The following is an 18,486-nucleotide window of genomic DNA, read 5'->3' as shown; positions in this document are numbered from 1 at the left end:
ATCTCTGCCCCATCTGCCATACTCTAGATATGCCTTAAGCGTCTTCCTCTGTTTGTTTCCTGATTGTTCAATAAAGTTACCTTTGATAGTAACTTTGATGTGTCCAAACTCATCTCTTTATGAACCCACCAAACCTGATACTATCCCAAACACATCATACGAAGCCCTTCAGGAGCCCTTGTCTCTCGCTGACGCAGCCTGGCGTGAGTCCTTTTGTCTCCAAGCGGCTTACTGGCGTGCTGCTCTGGTCACCTTTTGTGTAGGGTCCTCTCCCAGGCTCACACCACCTCATAAACTATCCATCCTGCCATCAGGCACATCTTGCTCATCTATGGAAGTGTGTGTGTGGTTTCCACATCAGTCTTATCAGACACCTCAGAACCCACAACACTGAAAAGAAGCAGATCATCCTCAACCATTGGCTAAGAAGAAGAACATGAAATGTTATGGATCAATGCCAGGTTCAGGTTAGGTACATTTCTTCAAGACCACAGTGAGAAAGAACACGAGTTTCTTAGTAATCTTTTCCTCGGCAGCAGAAATATCTAAATGTAGAAATAGCTGCCATTTATGTTGTGTATCCACATAGCTTTACTTCATGCTTCAGAATACACAGGTGCAAAAACAAATTACAATATAATTTTTTTTGCAAATAGCTGAAATGGTCACAAAGCTAAATTAGGGTAATGTCAGATTTCTCTTGTTCTAGTCCTTAATGTCATGTGTTGAAAATAAAGTCTCTGATTAATATTGTACTCCCAATGATTAGTGATCTAAAAGAAAATCAGATATATGCTGACAAGATTAATTTTATAGATGAACTGAAACAATGAAAGTGTTTCTTTCATGACTCTATTAAATGCTAGTCATTCATAGATCATCAATCACATAAAAGATCTGGAAGAAATGATGTAGACTCACTTCTCTGTACCATTTACTGAGGAACCTATGAGATGGGGGCTTCCCAGAACATTGCACCCCATCAAGCAATTCATAAAATAATGATGCATCATTCATCTCTGGCATCTCTTCCTGCATCCCCACTATAATAGGTCCAGCACCCGACTCCTTGTTATTTTCAGACTGCTCCATTAACATATAGCCTTCACCCTGCAACATTCATACTCTTACCCACTGGTCAGATGGAAGTATGCTTAATTATATGTCCCTCGGCCTCAGGCAATGCCTTCATCTCCCACATTTCTGGCCTTGGTACTTATGCTGATTGGATTATTACTCAGAAGCATTAATCCGATCCACAAAAAGAAAAAAAGATGCTCAATTAGTCAACTCAGGAGGAATATAAAGACTTCAGAAAAGAGCTCAAGCAGAATATTAGATTAGTATCAAAAGAGGCCACAAAATGCCTTTGACAAGCAGGATTAATAAGAAACCCAAGACATTATATACTTAAATTAAAAACAAAAGAATAACTGGGGAGAAGATTGGATCACTCAAGGACAAAGTAGGGAAGTCAGAGGATGTAGGCATTAAATGAGTACTTTGCATTAGTATTTATCAAGAACGTGGAGGATAGTTGATAGAGAAGATAATGTGAAGATTAGGTGGAGACATTCTGAGATCAAGGAAAATGGTCCTTTAAGAAGCATTAAAATACTTCACTTGCTGGAGCTTGATGGGATGCATCCTAGGTTATGGAAAGAGGCAAGAGAGAAGATTGCTGGGGCCTTGATGGAGATCTTTGCATCCTCACCAGCAGCAGGCAAGGTCCTAGAGGACTGGGGAGTTGCAAATGTTGTACCTTTGTTCAAAAAGGGAAATATGGAAAATCCCAGAAATTATAGCCAGTGAGCCTCACTGAGGTTGTAGAGAAACTAATGAGGAGGATACTAGGGATTATGATTTATTCACATTTGGAGCATTGGAAGCTGAAAGAAGATCTGATGGAAGTTTATAATTTATGAGAGGAATAGATAGGGGATAGGATGGATAGTCAAAATGTTTTTTTCAGGGTAAAAATGTTACATACTGAAGCATTGCATTGAAGGTGAGAGGGAAGGGCAAAGTTTAAAGGAGAGCGAGGGATAATTTCAATTGGGCCTGGTACAGGCTGCCAGGAGTAGTTGTTGAAGCAGACACAACAGTAGCATAAATTTAGCATCTTGTTCAGCCCAGAAAAATGAGCCAAAGGGCCTATTCCTGTGTGACCTGTTCTATTTTCTGTAAATAGTGGTATGCGAGACCAGATGGAAATGTGGATGGGAGGGAGAAAGGGGAAGAATCCATAGAAGGAAATATGGATTGAAAGAAACCAAAGAGGCAGAGGGATGAGATAGGTGGGTAGGAGGGGCAAGGGGAGGGGAAAGAATGGAAATAGTTCAGAAGAAGAGCAAGGAGTCATATTACCAGAAATTAGTAAATTCAATGTTCATACCATTGGGCTGCAGACTGTACAGGTGGAATATGAGGTGTTGTTTCTTTTGTTACCATTGGGCCTCACTCTGGTAGTGGAGAAAACTAAGGATAAGTCAGTAAGGGAATGAAAAGGAGAGTTGAAATAGCACGCAACCAAGTTGAAATGGCATGCAAACAGGAACTCGGGATAGGTATTGTAATCAGAGCATAGATGCTCTGCAAAACAGTCTCTGAGTCTGCACTTGGTCTCACAAATGTTGAGGAGGCCACATCAGGAGCAGCAAATGCAGTTGATGAGGTTGGAAGAGGTGTGTCTGAATCTTTACCTCTCTTGGAAGGGATGTTTGAGTCCCTTGATAGTGGTGAGAGAGGAGATGTAAGAGCAAGTGTTGTACTTCCTGCAGTTGCAGAGGGAGATCCAGGGGACACTAGGAGTTTGGGGGAGGAATGAGCAGATAAGGGTGTCATGGAGGGAGTGATCCTTATGGAAGACAGAAAGGGGTGGGGAGGGGTAGATGGGTCTGGCAATAGGAATCAGTTGTAGCTGGCAGAAATGAAGATGTGCTGAACGCAGAGGCTATTTGTTTGAGTTTTAATTACCTTGCCACTCCTTTGGAAAGCTTAAAATACCCATTTTATTTTCTAAGAAGTGAATGGAATCTTTTGCTTGATGGCTCTGAAAAATTCCAGTTGCCAACTTATTTATGAGTCATGAGAGGGAAGCTATGATTCAATGTGACTCATCTGTTCTCACCCTAGTGATGCAATCATTCATCAAAGTGTCATTTCTTCACTCAGGCTTTCCAGGACATGTCTGATTTTTTGCACTTTGAGGAGGTATGCCTGATTCATAAATCCAGACAAGAATCATCTTGCAGAAATCATTGCTGAAGCAGAATTTGGAAGACTGAGGCAATTTTGATTCTAGCTATGAGTATACATTGGAAATAATAGGTTTTACATTTCTTATTTCTATTGTCTATTGCCTAAGATCAAATTTGCCTCCATTGTGTGCAATTTTGGTCAAAAAAACATCTAGACTGGCTCTGGAAAAAGTGACATGAAAGATTTTAATTTCAATGTGAAACAGGATATTTCACTTGAACTATACTTGGAAAGAGTTTCGGAGATTTACATGTTGTGGTGAAAGGCATTTGCTGTCACAGCCCAACTGGCCGTTCCTGCACCGGGGCCGCTCTCTGCTGCTCAAAATGCGGCATAGTAATGACGGTCTTCCCTACCCATAAACCCCCACGCAGATGGAACTGTGGGGGAAACACAGAGCGGTTCCACTTGTGTGGGGGATTATGGGTAGGGAAGACAGCCATTGCTATACCACATATTTATGATGGGTGGCATTGCGGCACCAGTCGCCCCCATCTCCATCAGATGTGGAAGCGCTACGATGTGCCTCTGGATATCAATAGGCCCTTTCAGGTGGACCGGGCAACACTGAAGCAGCCTTTTAGGGCTGCCACCTGAAAGGTGAGTCTTCTGGTTGGGATCTGCTCCTGCAGCCACCCTCAAGGCAGAGGATGCACCTGAAAGCGGCTTTAGATGTAGGGACTGGTCAGTCCGAACCTCCCTGACCTTCCCTAACTCCTCCCTTGGCTCCTCCCCGGATTTCCCAATAAAGGCTGGCGTGCCTGAACTTTCCCCCTCTTGCTCCTGAACCTGGAATCTGGCCAAGTAATGTATCAGTAATACTCAGGTATTTGTAATAACGTCACCATATGCGGCCATGACATGGAGGAACACGATATGAATCTAAGCGAATTTCTCGCCTGTAGAGCTCATCGAAAGAATCAAAGACTTGTTGATCCAAACCAAGGCTTTTATTAGCAAAAGACAGGAGCTCTTCACAGGTGGCCGACCAGTCCGGAATGATCCGACCTGGCTAGGGACACAACCCTTTAAGGCCCAGACAATAGGCGTGGCTTAGCTCTCAGCCAATCACTGTAAGCACAGTCTAGATACAGTAACTACATACACTATGTACATTGGTGATAGATCTGTACTATCACATCACCACAGCAAAAACCCTAAACCTGACGTATAATCAGAAAAAGTGCATGTTGCACACTTCACAGCTGGAGATACTAGGGTACGTGGTGGAGGAAGAGATTGTGTCCCTGGACCCTGAGAGAATGTGTCCCCTTAGGGAACTACCATTGTCCCAGAACCTGAAAGCCCTGAAAAGGTGCCTTGGGTTCTTTTCTTATTATGCCAATGGGTCCCCAATTATGCAGACAAGGCCCAGCCATTAGTGAAGTCAACAGACTTTCCCCCTTCAGCGGCTCGTAAAAGCTTCGAGGGTATCAAGGATGAGATTGCCAAGGTGGTGATGCATGGCATTGATGAATCCATCCCATTCCAAGCAGAAAGTGATGCCTCTGATGTTGCCCTAGCAGCCACGCTGAATCAGGCAGGCAGGCCAGTGGCATTTTGCTCCAGAACACTCCAGGGCCTGCAACTCAGGCACTTGGCAATTGAGAAAGAGGCCCAGGCCATAGTGGAAGCTGTGTACCACTGAAGGCATTATTTGGCTGGTAGACCATTTACCCTGCTGACAGACCAGAGGGCCTTCGCATTTATGTTTAACAATAAACAGTGGGGTAAAATAAAAAATGATAAGATCATGCGATGGAGAATCGAATTCTCCACATACAATTAAGAGATCCTATACCAGCCTGGAAAGCTTAATGAGCCACCCGATTCTCTGTCCTGGGGAACATGTGCCAACGCATAAGTGGATCATCTGAAGTTCCTGCATGACATCCTCTGCCACCCTGGGGTCACTTTGTGAGGGCTAGAAATTTACCTGACTCAGTTGAGGAGATTCGGTAACTGTGCCGTAACTCCTCAGTCTGCGCCGAATGCAAGCCACATTTTTACAGACCAGATAGAGCCTAACTGATTAAGGCAACCCGTCCTTTCGAACATCTTAGTATGGACTTCAAGGATCCCCTCCCATCCAATAACAGGAATCTCCACTTCCTGAATGTAGTGGATGAGTACTCCCGGTTCCCATTTGTTATCCCTTGTCCGAACATGACTGCAGCCACAGTAATCAAAGCACTCCAGACCATATTCACTATGTTTGGATACCCCAGCTACATATACAGTGACAGGGGTTCCTCCTTCATGAGTCAGGAGCTGCAACAGTACCTACAGGTGGCAGGGATAGCCACGAACAGAACTACTAGCCACAATCCCCGTAGGAATGGGCAAGTGAAGAGGGAGAATGGTACAATCTGGAGAGCAATCCTGTTGGCCCTCATATCAAAAAGGATGCCTGTCTCCTAGTAGCAAAATGTACTACCGGACATGCTGCATGCTACCAGGTCCCTCCTGTGCATGGCTATGAATATCACCTTGCACGAGAGACTCTTCTTTTCCCAGGAGAACAGCATCCAGAACCACTATGCCAGTCTATCTGATGACATCGGGGCCGATACTTCTTCGCAGACATATTAGACCCCACAAGACTGATACCCTGGTGGAAAGAGTGCATCTAGTACAGCTAACCCACAATACGCATTTGTGCAGTACCAGGACGGGAGGGAGGATATGATGTCAGTATGAGACCTGGCCCAGGCAAGGTACACTAATACTGATCAGGTGACCCCAGAAGAATCAGACAGTCAATCGACACAGCACCCACATCCCAGGGTTTTGACATATTCCTGCTCCCCCCAGATAACCATAGAACCCCCCTTCCCCAGAACCAGTCACCAGTCAAGCAACCGCAGCAGTCATTCCCACAAAGATCTCACCAGCAACGAGCCCACCCCAACAGGCAGAAAAGGGCTCTGTAACTGAAATTCCATCCACACAGATGCACAGTCCTGCGAGCTTGAAACAGGAACAACAGGGGCCTCACCCAATGTCTCAGAAGTCACAGAGGATCACGAGACCACTGGACTGGCTGAACCTGTGACGGACACAATGAATGATGTATTTATGTAATAAAGTACAATATGTGCTCCATGTCGCCACATCACCCTGCTGGGTTTTATCTCTGTGGTGGGTTATCAGACAGAAGCAAACATACAAAACCTAAAGTCTGTACAACAGGCTTTATTCGACATGAACTTCCACAGAGCCAGCTGTGAGAAGAGCTGCTATAAACTCTGAGAGTGTCTTCGAAGGGCCGGCTCAACTTATATCCCGGAGGATGATTGACACCCGATCGGGTGGGGCTTGGTCTATTCAGGTCAGAGAGGCCGCAGGTTGGCCAGGGCTGGTTGGACGGCGCGTTTTGGAGTGTGAGTGGAGGCAGGGGCCCCCCGAAGACGAGGGTGATGCTCTGCAGGTGACATTGGAAGTCTAAACCCAGGAGACCTGAGGCGCAGAGTTTGGGGATGACCAGGAGCCTGAACCCAGTGTATGTATCTCCCCCCCCCTCTACAGTCAGATCGGCCAAGCAGCGCCCGAGGGTATTGATAGTCCGGTCCTTGGTGGCAGAGGCGATAGAGAAGGTGGTGGGATGGATTTTTAACTTTAGGGAGTGGGCTGTGCTTGGATGAATGAAACTCTTGGTGCTGCCACTGTCGATTAGGCACTTTGTTACCTGCCTATTGATTTTTATGTCCATCATGGAGCGCCAGAGATCACGGGGAATGTTCCTGATCAGGGTGGTGACTGCTAGGACCATCTTGGGGTCTGAGTTGTTGTTCCCCGAAGGTGGAGGTGAGTTGTGGTTGTTGGTATCCTCTGCAGGGATCATGAGAGGTGAGTGTTGACTGGTGGTGCTCTCCGTAGTTGTCAGGTACAGTGTGCGGTGGTTAGTGGCATCCAGATGCATAGGGTGTGTCGGTAGGGCGGCCTAGTCAGTGCCTGTGTTGACCATGTTGTTATCGTTGGAGGCCTGGGAGGGCCTCGGTGTCTGCGGCGCCCACGCCTGTCCGGCCCACGATGGCATCAAGGCATGGCTGGCCTTCTTCCCCGGCTGTGCTAAGTGCGCTGAGGGAAGTGCCATCATGCCGCTGGCTGTCGGTGAGGGCGACGTCATCAAGGCTGGTGGAAGTGACATCATTCCATAGACCGGAAGTGGTGTCGTTGTAGTCTTCTGGAGGCGGCGCTGGTGAGAGCGAAGGCCAGGTCGGGAACATGTCATGCATGCAGCGATCATTGCCGGTGAGGCCAACAGTTGGGCCGCTGGGGTTGGGGAGGCTGGAAGTGGCTGTGGGGGCAATGGCATTGCCCGGCAATCACATGTGGCGGGGATCGTGAGGGAGGGAGGAGGTTGTAGAGGACCACTGAGCTGCCGGCAGGCTTTGAGAGGCATACTTTGGTGAAGAGGCCTTTCTTGCCACATCTCGAACAGTACTGGTTTTTGGCCGGGCAGTTTTGGCACGATCGACGATCAGACCCACGCTGGGACCCACAGTACTTACAAGGGTGCTGGGCACCCACAGCAGCGATGTTTTCATCCCCAGCCTGATCTAGGGCCACAGCAGTCGAATGTGCTGACCATGTGGAGGCCTGAGGAAGCCTGGATTCGAAGACTTCAGTGTGCAAGGCAGCTGCCTCCAGGGTTCGGACTACCTCCACTGCTTTGGCCAGGGAGTAGATATTGTCCTCCAGCAGCTTCTGCCTGACTGCTCTCGCGTGTAGCCCTCGGACATAGGCATCTCTGATCAGCCTCTTAACCTCCCTTTCATTTACCCCAGGTTCAGCCAGACAAGGTCGGTTCAACTCATGCAGGGCTCCCAGGTAGGACTCGACCATCTCTCCGGGCAGCTGGGCACAGATACTCAAGACATACCTTGCAAAGACCACATTCATGGGAAGTTTATACATGGTCTTGAGGGTGTTCATCACTTCTGAGTACCCGGTGCAGTCTTTGAGTGCCTGGAAGGCTTGGGGACCCAGCTTTGATCGGAGTAAGATGAGCCTCTTTCGATCGGAGTCCAGGATATCATCGACATGTGCCTCGATGATCGCTTCGACTGTGTGCTTCCAGATCTCAAAGCGTGTTTGTGCTTCCGGGTGGCGTGGGTCAATTTTGAGGCTCCCAGCGCTCAGGAGCTTTTCCATAGCAGCTTTAAGAATTTATGTTGAATAAATTGTGGTGCACTATTGGATAGAAGCAAACACACAAAACCTAAAGTCTGTACAACAGACTTCATCCAACGTGAACTTCCACAGATCCAGCTGTGAGGAGAGCTGCTGTAAACTCCGAGAGTGTCTTCGAAGGGCTGGCTCAGGCTTATATCCCAGAGAGTGATTGACACCCGACCGGGTGGGGCTTGGTCTATTCAGGTCAGCTGATTGACAGCCGGCCAGGTGTTGTCTTATCCCCATGCTCTTCTGCAGGTACAGAAGTTTCCCCCTGCAGTAGGCCAGTAGTGTACCACCACAATCTCAAAGAAGGGGTGAATGTGGTGAAGGGAATTTGCATAGATGTATGGACGAGCCAGTCTGAACCTCCCTGACCTTCCCTAAGTCCTCCCTTGGCTCCTCCCTGGATTTCCCAATAAAGGCCAGCATGCTTGGACTTTCCCCCTCTTGCTCCTGTACCAGGAACCTGGCCAAGTAGTGTATTAGTAATGCTCAAGTTTTTGATAATTAAAGCCGTTTAATCACTCTATCATGTCGATGTGATTATTGTGTGCTCCACACATATATTGTGACCAGGTACGGTCCGACCTAGGAGGGGAGGCAGGCCCCTCCAGCCTGGGTAAGAAACCTGCATAGAAGAAGGCCACTCCGATATAAAACCTATGACCCAAGGACCTCGCTGCCACATCCCAGTTCGCTCGGCCACGGCATATGAACCATGGGCGTAAAGGGTGGGGCCAGTACTGCGCACACTGCACTCCACCTAAAAGCTTCTTTGCGCAGGCCCGAGGACATGTCCACGTCGTCCCCCTCTACGTCCTCCCCCTCAAAAGATGCTCACAAACTCAAGCTAGCATGCTGGAACATCAGAACCATGCTAGACAAGGCTGACAGCCACCGACCTGAACGTCGGTCTGCCCTCATCGCACATGAACTCCTCAGACTTGACATCGACATAGCCGCTCTCAGTGAAGTCCGCCTTGCAGATGTAGGCAGCCTCCAAGAACGCGGCACGGGCTACACACACACAAATATTGTAGACTTTCTGCCTAGAAATTTGCTTATTTTTTAGAATTGTTACCTGTCAAATAGTGAAAGCTGCAAAAACACTACCACATACAAACAGGAAGCTTAGAAGTTGGGAATAGTGATTCTGGGTTGAAATGGGATTTGTGGAGAGTGTACAGAAAATCAAAGGTGAGGGATTGAGATCACCAACAGCAGTTTCGATTTATAAAGCACCTTCAATGCAACAGAATCTCACAAGGTAGTTGCAAATAATATTATTAAACTTAAATTGACAATGAGGTAGGCAAGAAGGTGTTTGGGATTGATAGAGGAAGCAGAGTCTGTCTGAAAAAAGAAAATAAAGTAAGAATAATGGAGAATTTTAAAAGGCATTTTGAAAAGTTTGGTTCTTGACAGCTCTGTTCACACTAGCAACAGGAGAAGTAAATAGTGATGGGTTGAAGAGACCACATCACACAAGAGAAGAGGCTGGACACCTTTCAACACCTGAAGGTAGGTAAGGAATGACTGTACACAATCTTGGAGGGACCATACTTGGAGTATTATGCATAGTTCTTGTCATCCAGCTTTAGGAAAGATATACTACAGTACAGGCCCTTCAGCCTACAATGTTGTGCTGACCTTTAGACCCTGCCTCCCACATAATCCTCCACTTTAAATTCCTCTTAATTTAAATTGCTTGCCTAGTAGTCTCTTGAAATTCACCAATGTACCTGCCTCCACTACTGACCCAGGTAGTGCATTCCACGCACTCTCAGGGTAAAACACCTTCCTCTAATATCTCCTTTGAATTTCTCACCCATTACTTTAAAGCCATGCCCTCTTGTACATAATCAGGCTGCAAAGGATGCAGAAAAAATTCAGATGAATGTTACCAGGATAATGGGCTTGAATTAAAAAGAGAGGCTGGATAAGCTAGTACTTTTCTCCATGGAGAACAAGAGAAATTTAGAGGTATATAAAATCATGAGGGGCACATATAAGGTAAATAGTTATTGTCTTTTTCCCAGGATAGGGGAGTCTAAAGCTAGAGGGCATAGATTGAAGGTGAGAGGGGAATGATTTAAAAAGGGCCAGGTGGGGGGGGGGGGCAGGAACCTTTTTCACACATACAGTGGTAGTTATTTGGAATGATCCGCCAGAGGAAGTGGTAGAGGTGTGTACTATTACAACAGATAAAAGTAATTTTGATACATGGATAGGAAAGGTTTAATGGGCTAAACAAATGGCATGAACTTAGACAGACAACTTGGTCACATAGACAAGTTAGGCCAAAGACTTGTTTCCATGCTGTAAAATTCTAGGAATCTATGACAGGTTTACAACTACCTCCTTTAGTTGAATGGAAAAGTGTTTGAATATGGGGAGGGATTGGCCAGGCAGAAGAGCTTGCCATCACTTCCCAAAGGAAGTGATATCCTCCAAATGCTGAAAGTGCAGTGAAGGTATATGTGTCTGGAGGTGGAATCTTTTGGGAACTGGCAGAGATTGTCAAAGATGATCCTTTGAATGCAGCTGCCGATAGGATGGAAAGTAAGGACTAGGAAAATTGGTTAGGACAGTATGGTTAGCATAATGGTTAGTGCAACACTATTAAACCACCAACGACCCGGATTTGAATCTAGCACAGTCTGTAAGGAGTTTGTATGTTCTTGCTGTGACATGTGTGTTTCTTCTGGATGTTCAGGTTTCTTCCCACCCTCTCTCTCCAAATATACATATGGGGTGGGGTTTATCGGTTAATTGGTGTATTTGGGCCACAGGCCAAAAGGGCTTGTTACCATGGTAGATATCAAAATTAAATGAAAAACTGTTAAAAAAAATTAGAACTCTATTCTTGCTCTGTCCAGAAGAGAAGAAAATGAGAGCAGAGGTGAGGTGAAGTGTGTGCTCTCTCTACTATGATAGTGGGTGAAATCAGAATTCAGGAAGAAGGGTGTATCACTGAGGCATCAGTGCAGATTGTTTCAATGGAGAAAATCCAATGGAGGGAATGAAACTTGGAAATTAATGGCACCCTTACACAAAGTGGAGCAAGAGAAAGAATAATCAAGATAGTTGTGAGATTATTCACTTCGAGCCTTTTTCCAGAGATGTAATTAGAAATATTTTTAAAAGGGGACGGAATGAGTCAGAGAAAGACCATGAGAGCAGTGTGGAAATTGGAAGCAAAGTGATGATGATTTTGAGTTCTGCCCAAGTATAGGAAGAAGCCCTAATGCAGTTATTCATGTATCATATAAAGAGGTGAGCAAGTGGGCACAGGTGGAACTGAAAGAAAGGCTGTTCTATTTATCCCATCCAAAAAAGGGCCCATGTGAACAAACACAGCTACACCTTTGATCTAGAGAAAGTGAGTGGGGTTGAAGGAAGTGTTATTTAATGTGAGGACAAGTTTAGCCAGCCAAATGAGTCTGTTAGTGGAAGAGATCTGTTTAGGCCTCTTTTAAAAGAGAAAGCAAAAGGCCCTAAGCCTGATGCAGACAGAGGTAGAGAAAGACTGTAAAGCTGAACCAGTTGGGACCAGGGAAAATGAAAATTTTGATATGACGGAGAGCATCCAAAGTGTCACTGATCTAAGTGGGAAGGGACAAGACCAGGAGAAAAGGATGGACTCAAGAAGATAGAACTAAGTTTGATGGAACAAAAGCAGACTTTTGCTTGTTGTTTCTGAGCAAAAGATAAAAGTGAGCTGCAGCATGGAGTAAAGATCTCCCAAGGAAAAGAGGTTCATGTCTGTGTTGCCGGCAAAGGACTGATATTTGATGATGGATTCATGGTCCAGAATGAGGTTTAAGGAATTGTGTGGGGGCTTGGCCTCTGGAAGATAGAGATGAGTTCTCTATCACCACTTATTGGCAGGTTTGAATGTTAGGAACATTAGGTTTGTTTCTCAGTGAGCAGAATTGAGATGAGATGAGAGTTTTTGTCATACTCATAAATACAATGTACAGATAGACTAAAATTCTTACTTTCCACAGCTGCACAGGTACATAAGACACATCAACTATAATAGTTTACATTAAACTGCAGTCAGTGCAAGAAAAATAAGAGATGCTTCTATAGTGTGTAGATAGATCTTTTGGTGGTTCTAGAATAGTTTAGGGTAGTATGGGGAGGCTCAAGAGTCTGATAGTGTTCAATAAAAGCTGTTCTTGAACCTTGAAGTGTTGGATTTCAGGCTTCTGTACCTTCTGCCTGAAGGAAGCAGTGAGAAAAGATTGGGACCAGACTGTTGGGTATTACGTTGGCTGAATTCTTGAGATAGCATGTCAGATAAATGTCTTCAATGGACAGGATGTTGGTATTCGTAACAAGCTTGGCTAGGTTTGCCACTTTCTACATTAGTGCATGCTCAATTGTCCAGACTAGACTGTGCTAGAACTAGTCTGTATATTTTCCACAGTACAGAGGTTCGATAGAGTATTCAATAGTATGCCAAATTTTCTCAGTCTTCTTAGAAAGTAGAGAGGTTAGTGTGCCTTCTTCATGGTTGCCTTGCAATGCTAGCTCCAGGAAAGGTCCTCCAATATATGGACACTAAGAAACCTGAAGATACTAACCCCTTCCACTGCCAATGTTACACAGATGTATGGACCCTTGTTCTCCCCTTCCTACAGCCCTGAACGAATTCACAATTTTCATGTTCACAATATATTCAGAGGGAAGTAAATTAGAGTGAGTGAGGGGAGTAGATAAATTAAGGTGGTCAATATTCTATCAGAATATATTAATGAATAGATTAAGAAAAGGCTAAACATTAGAAGGAGGGATCCAGGTTGATACGGCATTCTAGAGATGAAAAAATGCATCTACTGTCTGGGGTGAGGGCTCCAGACTAAAAAAATTGGCATGGAGCCAGAGGCAGCAGAATAAAAGGCCTAGAATTTATTAAGCTGAAACATAGGGGATTGTAAAGCTAAGACCTCTGATGAGGAATGATTTTTCAGGATCTGAGGGGAAAATCGGAAGCGATGGTGAAAATGTGGCAGGGAATAGAATTGGGGGAGGGATTGGAGTTAGAGAAAATAGCTCAGGGAGAAAGATCTGCAGTGCATTGGAATTCAAGAGTTGATATAGTTTGTGATCTTTGAGGTCAGAAAAGATCAGCACATATAGGTCACAGAGCCAAATGTGACAGCTATGGAGTTAATAGATCCTATAATCTTTGCCTAATTACACTAACCCATTTGCCTGAATTGAGATCCTATCATTCTATGCCTTGCCTATTTCAGTGTCTGCCTAATTGCCTCTTACATATAGTAATTGTAAACCAATCTGCCTCCCCCTCTGGCAACAAGTTCCAGATATCAATCATTCTTTGTATGAAAAGCATACCATTAAGATCCCCATTAATATTGTATTTCTCATAGTTCTGGAGCATAGCTTTTCCCATCGTTATTGAATGAAGATCTACCGGAACCAATGCCTGAAGAGGGCGCACAAAATCTGTGAACCGGTGCGGACTTGAAAGGCCAACATGGCCTGTTTCCGCTCCGTAAATGGTTATATGGTTAAACTACTCTCACCTTAAAATTAGGTGTCTTGTTTTTGATACCTTGACCATGGGGAAGAAAGATTTTGAATATCTGTGCCTCTATGCTTCTCATAATTTTATTCATTTCCATCAGGTCTTCTGTGGTCAGGAAAGCAAGTCCATTCTATTCCAATCTCTCCCCATTACCAAAATCTGCAATAAAGTGGAACTGCAAACAATAACAGCTTTGAGGTAGAGTGAGACAAGTTTTATGGCAGAGTGAAGTCAAAGCATCCATATGCTGATCCATAACATAAACCTTGTATCTCAGAATGCAATAAAGACAATTCAGAGTGGGTCCAAATTGTGAAGGGTGGAATTTGAGTATAAATTGATGTGTAATAAGTTGGAGCCTGAAATGATGCCCTGAGGTTGAGCTGATTGACATCCAACAGCTATAATTATCTTCCTTTATGGGAGAAATGACTGCTAGTGATTGATTGTTCAGGATCTGAGAGAGGAAAATCAGCCTTTCATCCTTCCTTCTCAAACAGTGATTAACCTATCAATCAGGGTGGCTCTCAAGATTATTGGGCCAAATAGTAATTTCTTAATCCTAACAAGATCACAACTTGCTCTCTTCGTGGTCTTAACAAATTTCATGTGCTTTCATGTCCTTGAAGTAAGGTATCAGAAGAGAATGCAGAAAATCACTCCTTCCATAAAGCTTTCCACAATTCACTATCTGAATCAAATCCAAAAATGTGTTCCTGATCAAGTCTGTCAAAAGAGAAAATGACACTTGTTTAAAATTCTCTTCTTTCACCTTTTACAATCTGCTCTGTCCCCTCTCCAGTTTAATTATATCCTTGCTATAGTATAGAAAGAAGAAACACACACAGAATTCCAAGTGTGGGCTTACCAATGTCTTTAATAGCTGTGACATAATCTCTAAACTCTTGCACTTTGTGCCGTACCTAATAAAATCAAGAGCTTTCTTCCCTGTGTCTACCTATGTTGCCACTTTCCGTTAACTATGTCCTTGTATTCCTGGATCTCTACAACTCACCCAGGAGTTCTGTCTTTCCCCATATAAATGAATCCTGCCTTGATTTAACTTCCCAGAATGCATAATTTCACATTTTTCTGGGTTTAATTTCATCTGCTATTTCTTTCTTTCTTCATTCACAGTTGAGCTGGATCCATGTGTGACCTCAGACAACATTCTTCACTGTCCACAATTCAATGTAATCCACAAACTCACTATCTTGCCGCCTGTGTTCATATCCAAATTGTTAATATATTTGACAAAGTATAGTACTGTGTTTAGCTGTGGTCTCCTTACTTGAGATTGGAAATACTGGCTCTGGAGATAGTGGAGAGGAGGTTCACCAGGTTGACTCCAGAGTTGAGGGGGTTAGCCTATGTGATGGTTCATAATCTGGAATTAATGTGAGCCATGAACAACCTATCAAAGCAGTTCAGGATAGTAGATGTCAGAGCCGCAGGCCGATAATCATTTAAACATGTCTCTACATTTTTCTTCAGAACTGGGACAACAGTAGCCTCTTGAAACAGAAGGGTACTTCAGCCTGTTGAGAGAGAGGCCTAAGTTGTCTATGAGTACAACTGCAGTTGGTCTGTACAGGCACAGAGGAATCATCCATGGGCTCCATTTGGTCTAATCACTTACCACAGGTTCATTCTCTTGAAAGCTAATCGGACAACTGCATCGATGACTATGGATGCAGGTGTGCTCAATGTAGATGTGTGTTCACTAGCTCATTGAAAAGGGCTATTTATGTACTGCTTGAGAAAGATTTTGCCTGCAAAAATTCAGTCAGATTGTGAGACATAATTTCCCCTGCACAAATCCATGCTGACTCCTTCTAACTAGTCCCTGGCTTTCCAAGTGAACACAAATCTTGTTAAATGTAAATTCCTTTGTCCCATCCACATGATAGTTGTTAAATGAATGGCCACAGCCTGTGAAGCGATGAATTGTCATGAAAAAATTGAAATAAATGTTTTAACTGTGTTGGGAATTCAATTGTCCAAGATGCAGCACATGCTGATGTTATTATTTTTGATAAAGGCAGAAAATAAAATGTCCCTTCTTCTCAGACACTGTAAGAATACATGTTCTTTGCTTATGTCCTGATTATTAAAGTTTGTCTTCCCTTCAGCTAATAATTTTAGCCAATGTTAAGGCACTCTGGCCTTGATTGGTCCCTTAGGTTACATTTAATAGTTTCATATTGGTAAAAATTTACTGCACATACCGAGGACCTTAAATTATATCGGAATAAAAAATCCTTGACTTGTAGAAATTTGTTCCCCGATGATGGTGGGGAGATATAAATGATAGCCTCTCCAGTTAAATGTAAACTCCTTTGTCCCATCCACATGATTCTCTTTCTTTATCTGCTCTTGCACAAGAGCACTAGAGCGCATCTTTCTGGAGTTATCCTCAGGTGCAAAGATCAGAAGGAAGAGCTGGAAGCCCAGATGAACAGGTTTTCTTCTGGCTTTGAAATTTGAACACCTCCCATGGGGTAGCAAGAAGGGATGTCCAATGGTAGTGACAGACAGCTGGAGGAAATCAAACAAGAAAAGAAGAGGGAGGAATGATGGTTTAATGTTCTTTATTAATTCTCTTGGCCTATCTTTCTTTGGCTTGGCTTCGCGGACGAAGATTTATGGAGGGGGTAAAAAGTCCACGTCAGCTGCAGGCTCGTTTGTGGCTGACCAGTCCGATGCGGGACAGGCAGACACGATTGCAGCGGTTGCAAGGGAAAATTGGTTGGTTGGGGTTGGGTGTTGGGTTTTTCCTCCTTTGCCTTTTGTCAGTGAGGTGGGCTCTGCGGTCTTCTTCAAAGGAGGCTGCTGCCCGCCAAACTGTGAGGCGCCAAGATGCACGGTTTGAGGCGTTATCAGCCCACTGGCGGTGGTCAATGTGGCAGGCACCAAGAGATTTCTTTAGGCAGTCCTTGTACCTTTTCTTTGGTGCACCTCTGTCACGGTGGCCAGTGGAGAGCTCGCCATATAATACGATCTTGGGAAGGCGATGGTCCTCCATTCTGGAGACGTGACCCATCCAGCGCAGCTGGATCTTCAGCAGCGTGGACTCGATGCTGTCGACCTCTGCCATCTCGAGTACCTCGACGTTAGGGGTGTGAGCGCTCCAATGGATGTTGAGGATGGAGCGGAGACAACGCTGGTGGAAGCGTTCTAGGAGCCGTAGGTGGTGCCGGTAGAGGACCCATGATTCGGAGCCGAACAGGAGTGTGGGTATGACAACGGCTCTGTATACGCTTATCTTTGTGAGGTTTTTCAGTTGGTTGTTTTTCCAGACTCTTTTGTGTAGTCTTCCAAAGGCGCTATTTGCCTTGGCGAGTCTGTTGTCTATCTCATTGTCGATCCTTGCATCTGATGAAATGGTGCAGCCGAGATAGGTAAACTGGTTGACCGTTTTGAGTTTTGTGTGCCCGATGGAGATGTGGGGGGGCTGGTAGTCATGGTGGGGAGCTGGCTGATGGAGGACCTCAGTTTTCTTCAGGCTGACTTCCAGGCCAAACATTTTGGCAGTTTCCGCAAAGCAGGACGTCAAGCGCTGAAGAGCTGGCTCTGAATGGGCAACTAAAGCGGCATCATCTGCAAAGAGTAGTTCACGGACAAGTTTCTCTTGTGTCTTGGTGTGAGCTTGCAGGCGCCTCAGATTGAAGAGACTGCCATCCGTGCGGTACCGGATGTAAACAGCGTCTTCATTGTTGGGGTCTTTCATGGCTTGGTTCAGCATCATGCTGAAGAAGATTGAAAAGAGGGTTGGTGCGAGAACACAGCCTTGCTTCACGCCATTGTTAATGGAGAAGGGTTCAGAGAGCTCATTGCTGTATCTGACCCGACCTTGTTGGTTTTCGTGCCTATAGCAGATAACAAATTAGCACAGAGATGTCCACAAAAACATGATGTGATGGCCTTAACATGGTACCATGACCATAGGACTCCACAGAGGAGAGTGGATGGAGAATTCCAGAGCTAGGGCCTCAGCAGCTATAAGTAAAGTTGCCAGTGCAAATAAATTTAAAGATGTGTGCATGTATGTATGTGCATAAATGTATAAATATAAGTTAAAGATATGACTTTCTTTCCTGGTCACATATTTTCCAGGACAATCTATCACCATGTTGCACATAATGAATTCTTAAAGGGGTTGGTGTTATTCAAATTGAAGCCCTGTGACGAGTGATGTGCTGTAGAGATCAGTGCTGGGTCCACTGTGGTTTGTCAGAATAAATGTGGGGCTGATGTTTCCCCAGCCAGAATATTGAAAACCAGTCAATGCAGATACAAAATAAGGGATCAGCCATTCAGGTCAGAGATGAAAAGGAATTTCTTCACACAGGTGGTAGCAATATTTTTGGTATGTTCTCATCATTGTTGTGGGAGTCCAGATGATTCATGGCTGTGAAGAAGGTCATGGTAGCTAGGGAAATGGGGAAAAGAACTGTGATGTCACAAAACATATTGACATCAGG

The 18,486-nt window shown here is 44.8% G+C and overlaps 1 long non-coding RNA gene across 1 annotated transcript in view; it reads right to left on the bottom strand.

Moving 5' to 3' along the window:
• Positions 1 to 18,486, bottom strand: part of LOC138736521 (uncharacterized) — a 203,937-nt gene that overhangs the window by 118,109 nt on the left and 67,342 nt on the right. The window lies entirely within an intron of this gene.

This window comes from Narcine bancroftii, chromosome 6, assembly GCF_036971445.1.
Source record: "Narcine bancroftii isolate sNarBan1 chromosome 6, sNarBan1.hap1, whole genome shotgun sequence".
NCBI classification, from domain to species: domain Eukaryota; kingdom Metazoa; phylum Chordata; class Chondrichthyes; order Torpediniformes; family Narcinidae; genus Narcine; species Narcine bancroftii.
Note: the sequence above shows the minus strand (reverse complement) of the source record. Positions and strands in the feature narration are given on the sequence as shown.